The 7971-nt window shown below is 51.4% G+C and overlaps 1 protein-coding gene across 1 annotated transcript in view; it reads left to right on the top strand.

Annotated features, from left to right (window-relative positions):
* The first annotated feature begins 6861 nt into the window (after positions 1 to 6861).
* Positions 6862 to 7971, top strand: part of CNTFR (ciliary neurotrophic factor receptor) — a 101474-nt gene continuing 100364 nt past the window's right edge. Inside the window, exon 1 of the mRNA XM_069101919.1 lies at positions 6862 to 6994. The gene's annotated coding sequence lies outside the window, so the exon portion shown is untranslated. The remainder of the gene's footprint in view (positions 6995 to 7971) is intronic.

The following is a 7971-nucleotide window of genomic DNA, read 5'->3' as shown; positions in this document are numbered from 1 at the left end:
GTGTGTGTGTGTGTGTGTGTGTGTGTGTGTGTGTGTGTGTGTGTGTGCGCGCGCGCGCGCGCATATGGGGGGGGCGGGGTGCTGGGAGCCAGAAAAGCTGGGGTGTGGGTACAGGGGTTGACAGAAGAGTAAGGGCTATAGGGAGAGGAGTTGGGGAAAGGGAAGGGACCGATGGGCAGAGGGACGCGAGGCTCCCCCCAGGTTAAGTGGCCTCCATGCAGGTAGAGTAAACTCGGGGCCGTGAAGGACACGAGAGGGACTGACACAGAGGCGATTCCTCCGCCTTCCACCCCCGCCCAGGGACACAGACACTCCCAGTGATACACTCGGACAGATACTGACCCTTACCCCCACCTCCAACATCTTCTATCAGTCGGTCCCATCACAGACACAGAAGGACGCGGGCAGAAAGACACGGTCACAGACACACGTTCACAGGCAGCAGCCCTTTCCCTCTTAGACTCACATGGACACACTGACAACACTGTACACTCTCCTGGTTCGGTCTCTATGGCAACCCCCCTCTTCTGCCACATGCAGACCGGGGCTCAGCACTGTCCCCCCTCTATCACTCTAGATAAAGAGGACGGGCAGGGGGTGGGTGTTGGGAAGGACAACGGGACATAAGATGACCAGAGTCTTTCCAGGCAGCCGCCGCCAGTGTCTTTCCTCTTAGTACTGGAAAAAGAAATGGTGTGATTGATTTTTCGGTAGGAAATTGGGAGAAGGAAATGGAGCCCTTTTCTTCCCTCTACCCCCCCCCCCACCACCACCTTGTGAAAGTGAAGAGACTTCTAGGTCCCCAGACTGAGAGGTCCAAATCTGATGACTTCATAAGGCATAACCCACAAAACAGATACTCCACCGATGGGTGCTAGAGAGTGGACTGCACCTAAAAGGTAGTTTGAGCTCTTCAGGAAAGAAAGGAAAAAGAGTGAAGACATTCACTGTTCACAGAAAGAATTCTATCCATCCATCTGGTTTTTCTGTCTTCAGCCCCTGACTAGGCTATAAACTCCATGAAGGCAGGGACCAGTGTTTTCTGTAAACTTACCTCTTCCAGTTCCTTAAGTGTTCTGCACACAGAAGGGGTTTAATAAATCTTGTTTTGTTGATTGTACACATAGTTTTCTACTCTGTGCACTTCTTTCTCACTTCATTCATGGATGCTCCTTCTGGCCCATAGATATATACTGACTTATGCTTCCTGGAATGTCTTACAAATGAGTACGCTCCTAAAATCACAACCATGGCCCATTTATCCCTAAGGACACCCTAAAGCTAACTCACATAAATGAACACCCATGACACAAAGCTAATACACACGTACATGGAAAGTTTGGGGGTATCTGCCTTGGTCTGCAGCCTGAGAAACATACCCAAGACCCCTTCAAGTTAGTGCTTTTTGACAGACTTGATACACTGAGACACACATGCACACAACCACAGAAACACACTCAGACACATACACACTCCCCCCTCCCTTGGAATCTCTCAGAAGCTGTGTGTGGGGCCAACTCTGGTGCAAATTCCTGCCCCTCAGACCCTTTCATGTCCACCCACCCCCCTTCCTCCCACATTTCCTGTGCTGAGAAACCCTTCTCTGGAATGTCTGTGAGCAGCATCCCCCATAGTTCCTCTTTTCTCCTCCTTGCTCACCCCCATCCCTCTTTCCTCTCTTACCCCCACCTTGTTCACCCCTTATCTTAGAGTGAGGACATCTAGGTTCTAGTCTAGCTCTGCCAATGAAACCTTGAGTCACCTTGGCCAAGCCAGTGAGGCAATCATACAGCATTTTGCCAAAGTCCCTTAGGTTCTTTTCTCTCTGCTTAAGATCTAGTTAAGGAGACACAATTTATACACAGGAGACAATTAAAGGGAGATTATGTGTTAAGCTGTATGTGGTAATACTAATAATGATAATGATGATAATAATAGTTAAGATTCCAGCCAGTATGAGTATTACATCATTTGATCCTCACAGCAACCCTGGGAGACAGGTGCTATTATTATCTCTATTTTACATATGAGGAAACTGAGGCAAATAGAAGCAAGTCACTTGTCCTGCATCACACAGCTACCAAGTGTCTAGGGTGAGATTTGTCACCTAGCTGCTGCTACTAACTCTAAGCTTAACAGTCAGTTCATAGATATGAGGTAATATGGGAAAGCTTCCTGGAGGAGGAAGAACAAGCTGGGCCTTGAAAGATACTAGGATTTGATGAGGCCAAAAAGAAGGACCTGTGGAAAGGAATAAGTTTGGAGACTTCAGGATATATTTCAGAGCCTGGTCCAGTGAAGGATTTGTGTTGGATGGCAGTGGTTAGATATACTTGGCAACATTCACAGAAAGGTTGTAATGCTGAACCGAGGAGTTTAAACATAACCAAATATAAAGCTAAAGAATGACTGGGAATTTTTGAGCATAGAATTTCTGAGTTTGTGGGAACCTTGGAAATCAGTCTATCCTCTTCAATTTGCAGAGAGATGGACTTGCCCAAAGTTACAAAGCTAGCTACTGGAACAAATAGGACTAGAACCCTAGATCTCTTGGTCCCCAGTGCAATTCTCTTTCTTTGGCATTATAGTCTTTTCCAGCAAATTAGTGGTTAGGTTAGTTTAACTAAATAAATGATTATTAAGTGTTTGTTGTGCTTGATTGAGGATATGGACAGTCAAAATGGAATGGATGAACCTAAGAGACATTTGGACAGACTTTCTGGACATCCAATTTCCTCATCTGCAGAAGGGGGACAATTATTTTTTTCCCACTTTCCCACCTCTGAGATCAGTGGGGAGGAGGGTCTCAGGAGAAGGGCTCATCCAAACTACTATGGCCTTTTATGCTTGTTTTTCTATTTCTTTTCTGCCCACATTCTTGTCTGACCCACAGCTTTTCCAACATTTTGCCAGCAGAGATCTGGAGACCTAGCTGGTCTGGAGGTGAGTGGTGCTGGAAACTTTTGCAGGGGAGATGATACAAGTTAGCTAAATGTCTAGCACCTGATTTCTGAGTATCATCTGTTAAATTACTGCTGACCTCTGGGCTTTATGCCCTTACCATCCTTCTGGATTGTACTTGGGGACATGTCAAGAGAAAATCGATACACAATAGGTCCTTCCTTCCCTCCTTCCTTCCTTCCTTCCTTCCTTCCTTCCTTCCTTCCTTCTTTCCTCTTTCTTTCCTCTCTCCCTGCCTCTTTCCCTCCTTCCTTCCATATCTCTCTCTCTGTCTCTCTGTCTCTATCTCTCCCTCTCCCTTTCCTCCTCCTTGTCCCTCTCCTTCTTCCTCTCCCTCTCTCTCCCTCCACCACCTCACCCTGCTCAAAATCCAGGTTCCTAGTACAGTAGAGGTTTGGGAAGAAAGTTTTGTGGAGAAACCACTAAATTTATAGCTCCTGCAATGAGAGAGATCCAACAACTCTTGCCCAAGTCCTCAAGGAAATGCTCTGCCAGGTGCTCTGTCTAATGTGCTGAGGGTTTTTCTCTAGATCTCTTGAAATTGTGAAGGTAATGACAGAACTCAGAGACTGCTCACCAGTAAGTACATGACTAGCCTACCTTTTTTCCTGGTCATACATTCCTTTGCTAATATGCAAAAGGCTATTAGGCTATTTCTGTGGTGTAATTCTTTGTTGATAAATATACTATAACCTTTTCACATGCACTATGCATTCTCTTATTGCTCTCTGGATAACTGCTTAGGATACAGGAGAAACTGAGGTCAGGAGCTGTGTCAAAGCATTGGCTGAAGGTCACTGCTTTCAGCAGGATGGGAGTCGTCTGGCACATGGAACACAGAGAAAGTTAAAAACAGCCTCATATCCTGGAAGTTTGTTCCCAGAAATACGGGTGAGGACATGGAGTCCCCATCCCTGCTCCAACTCCTTCCAAACCACTGGGGAAGGAGGAGGAGCAACTCATTGGATGAGGGTGGGAAACCCCAAAGTCCTCTGAGGCTGCTTTTTTCTCATCCTTACTTGGCAGGTAAGTATATAATTGTGAGAAGGAAGGGAAAAGGAGAGATTAGAGGTGGATATGGAATAATGCAGGCATGGGTGTTGGGAAAGATGGACTAGGGAATTGAGGGAAGAGAATGGAAAGATTAGAAAATGGGAATGTGTGGGGAGATGGAGAAATGGAGATCTGATGGATGGAGACTTGCAAAGATGGGGATATGAAAGGAAATAGGTATGGGGAAAGGAAAAGACAGAGAAATGGGAGAAAATGATCAAAAGGGACCAGGTCCAGGACAAGCAAGATTCTTCTCCACTAAATTCCAGATTCCATGCTTCATCATGTAGTGGTTCTCAACCCTCTTGATGGACCTGAAGTCCATTTATGGACTGTGTATCTATTATGTATATGCTGTAATGTGTATCTATTATATGTATACTGAATCTGGGGAGACTACCACCCAAAGGGGGTGAAATTTTCATTCATAGCAAATTAGGGAGAATAGCTCATCAGTTGTGGAAGGGTTGCCTTCTGCATAGGTGGAAGGAATAGTCACAGCAGAGGAAATTACAGGTCCTGAAAATACTGAAGCAAGGTAAATGTTTTAAACTCTTCCCCCTGTGTTATTGCCTGCAGATGGGGATGAACCTTCTTTGGAATGCATGTAACTTGACTTATCAGGAAGAATTTTCTGGCGTTAAAATTTGTACTTAAAAAATTTGTGCTAAACGTGTCCCTCATTGCACTCTAGGAGGTTGTCTACTTTGCCAGAGTTCTGGCACTGTTGGGGACACATGAGGTATGTAAAAGATGGAGACAAGGAAGTGGGGGAGGGAGCTGTGGAGCGGAATCATAGAATGTGGATGTGGGAAAATGGGAGCTATGGGGGGATGAGGGAGGGGATAGAGACGTGAGAGCATGGAGTGATGAGGGTAATAAGAAGCAGTGGGTGCAGTCTTTTCCTTTGAAGTTTCCTTTTGCCATGGAGGTGGAGGTGGGGCTGGGGTGTATGGTGGAGGAAGAAGGAGAAAGGGAATAAGGAGATGGAGACCAGAAGAGATGGAGACCAGAAGAGACCATAAGGTGGGAGTTTGGGCTTGCTTTAGGCGTCCTCAGCCCTACTCCAGCCCCAATCTAGTCCCCAAAGGTGCTTCCCCTTCTCCTGGCATTGATATGCAAATGTTTGGTCTCCAGCTTTGAGTCTAGCGCTTGGCAGGCGCGTTTGAATAAGAAAAGAAGCTATCTGGAAGCTCAGTCCTGACCCGAGAGGCCTCTCGACTGGGCCCGAACACCCTACCCTAGCAGTCTCAGTTCCACATCTCAACCCAGGTCCGTGTGGACCTAGTCAGTCCCTGCTCTGATCCCTTCTCCCCAGACAGTCCCGTGAGCCGTAGCAAACGCTGCGAAAACCTCATTACCCTTTTTCAGATTCTGTCCTGAGGCTCCAGACCCACGACCAGCAGGGCGGGACCCGCGAACCCAGGAGAAGGGAGAGAAGCGTGACCAACGGTGCAAGCACGTGGTCCAGGTGTGCCGACGCCGTGCCAGCCTAGTGCTTGGAGGGGGCGCCCAGGAGTGCAGCAGAATGGGAGGGCTGGAAGGGCCACAAGGAGCCTCCTCGATCATCTTTAAGTATCTCCTTCTACACAGGAGGCAACTGAGGCCCGGGGAGAGACAGAGATCTGCCTCCATTGGCATCTGTGTGTGTGGCATGGGAGTTCCTGTTAGAAAGGGACTTGTGAATGTGAGACTCTGTGTGTGTAAGGGAGGGAGGGAACTGTGTGTGCACAGGAAGCAGTCTCGTTTCAGACTCAGTGAATATGAGCAAAGGTTTTCGTGTGCCCTTATGCAAGGTTTGGAATTTGGGTGACCTTTGTATTAGTTTTCCTCACCCATCTTCTTCACTGTAACATGTAACTTGACAAATTACTTTCTTCATAGAATGTTATTTTATAACATTAAAAATGTGCTTTTATTGAAAAAATATTTTTAAATGACCCACTTTTCTATCTTTTGTGCGTTGTGTCCTGGGTGTCTGCCTTGTTACCTAGTGACTCCTCTTCTGAGTGTATGTCAGTGTGAGAGACTCTTGATGAGGGGTGCTTGAAAGAGAGAGAGAGAGAGAGAGAGAGAGAGAGAGAGAGAGAGAGAGAGAGAGAGAGAGAGAGAGAGAGAGAGAAAGGATGGGACAGTGAGGGAGGGCTAAGGAGGGTGAGGAAGAGAGAGCGAGGTAGGAAGCCGTTATTTGCACATAGTAGGTACTTAATACATGTATTGAGTGTGTGCTGGAGACAGGGAGCGTGAGTGCTGACAGGGAGACAGAACAGGAGAGAGGAGCCAGGGAGCCTGTGTGAGTGTATGAGAGAGCGCGCCAGGGAGAGCATGTGTGAGTGTGTGTCGGAGAGAGCCAGGGAGCGTGTGTGAGTGTGTATGTGTGTGTATGAGAGACAGCGCGAGAGCACTAGAAGGGGCCAGGGATTGTATGTGTGCGTGTGTGTGTTATAGCAAGCAAACGGGACGGAGAAATCACGAGCCAGCCTGGGAGTGCGCGAGTGTGCGTGACCGTGTGTGCCCGCGCGTGGGTGAGCGGGTGCTCGGGGCCTGAGCCCCAGCAGCTCCGGCTGCAGCGGCGATCCCGGAGCCGCATTTCTGGAAACACTTGCAGGGGGGGCCCGGCGCGCGGCCGGCTGAGCTAATAGCTGGCGCGCGGGCCCTGGCGGAGCGGGCGGGCGGGCGGCGAGCGCTCCCTGGTCACATGGGCGAGGGGAGGGGGGGGGGCCGGGCGGGGGGAGTTTAAAGAAGCTTAAAATCCGAGGAGCCGGTGCAGAGCGGGCTGGAGGGCGGCGGCAGTGCTGGCAGCAGCGGCAGCAGCCCCAGTGGCGGCGCGCGAGGAGCCGGGCTCCGGGGAACGGGATCCAGGGAGGAGCGCGCTCGGGAGCGGGCGGCGAGGGCAGCCCCAGTGCCCGGCGCTGGGGCGGAGAGCAGCCAAGGGAGGCGGCGGCTGCAGCGGCGGCGGGGACGCAGAGCTCCGAGCGCGGTGAGTGTCGGACCGTGTGGCCCCCGCCCGGCCCGGGGCCCCTGGCTCGGGGGGGGGGGGGGGGGGATTCGCAGGCGGCCGGGCGGCTGGCGACCAGACTGACTGACGGCTGGCAGTCCTTCTTCGCAGAGCTGGTTGGGTGCGGCCCGGGGGGCTGGGGGCCGTCGGGCACGCTTGGGGTTCCGGGCCCCCGGAGCGGGGGCTCTGAGCCCCTCAGCCTGGCGAGGGCGGGAGGGGCGAGGAAAGTTCAAGGGAAACTTTGCCCGAAAACTCCGACGGGGGCTGAGTCGACGGGGTGGGGCGGGGGGGGCCCAAGAGGAGAAACCCCTCCTGTGCCCCCCATACCATGGCCCCCGGAGCTGGAGCGGGAGGGAAAGGGAGGGGGAAAGAGAGCGAGCTAGCGAGCTAGCCAGGGTGTGGTGGCCGGGCCGAGCAGCGCCGGACAATTGGCCTGGGGGTTTGGGATGGGGGGGACGGGGATGGGACGGGACCAGCGTTCAGAGCGGTTCTCCTATCCTCCCTTCCCCCTTCACTCCCTTTCCTCCCCCCCCACCCCCATTCAGGCGCTAGACTTGTAGGATACCCACGGGTACCTCCCCTCCCCTCTGCTTTCCCTCTCTCCCAACCCCGCGCCTTCTCTTCTCCCTCCGCTGCTCCCCACCCCTACCCCCCCTCCAGTTTGCTGAGCCCTAGGATTTGGGAAAATCTCTGAGGATGGGGAGGGGATATTGTGCTGAGGGGACCCAAGAAGTGAAGCGAGCAGAGTGTAGATGTGACCCCGACCCTGGGCGGGGGGAGGGGCAGGGGGCGGGTTAGTGGGCACAGGGAGGGCTTCTTCCCCTTCGGGAAGATTGAAATCCGGACATCAAAGTCTCTGGGGGGTGAGAGGGGTCTCGGTACGTTTTCATGCTTGCCTCTGTCTGTATCTTCGTGTGTGTGTGTGTGTGTGTGTGTGTGTGTGTGTGTGTGTGTGTGTG

Source organism: Petaurus breviceps, unplaced genomic scaffold, assembly GCF_028583685.1.
Source record: "Petaurus breviceps papuanus isolate PSGF00001 unplaced genomic scaffold, PetGlider_PUasm1.0 520, whole genome shotgun sequence".
Taxonomy (NCBI): domain Eukaryota; kingdom Metazoa; phylum Chordata; class Mammalia; order Diprotodontia; family Petauridae; genus Petaurus; species Petaurus breviceps.
Note: the sequence above shows the minus strand (reverse complement) of the source record. Positions and strands in the feature narration are given on the sequence as shown.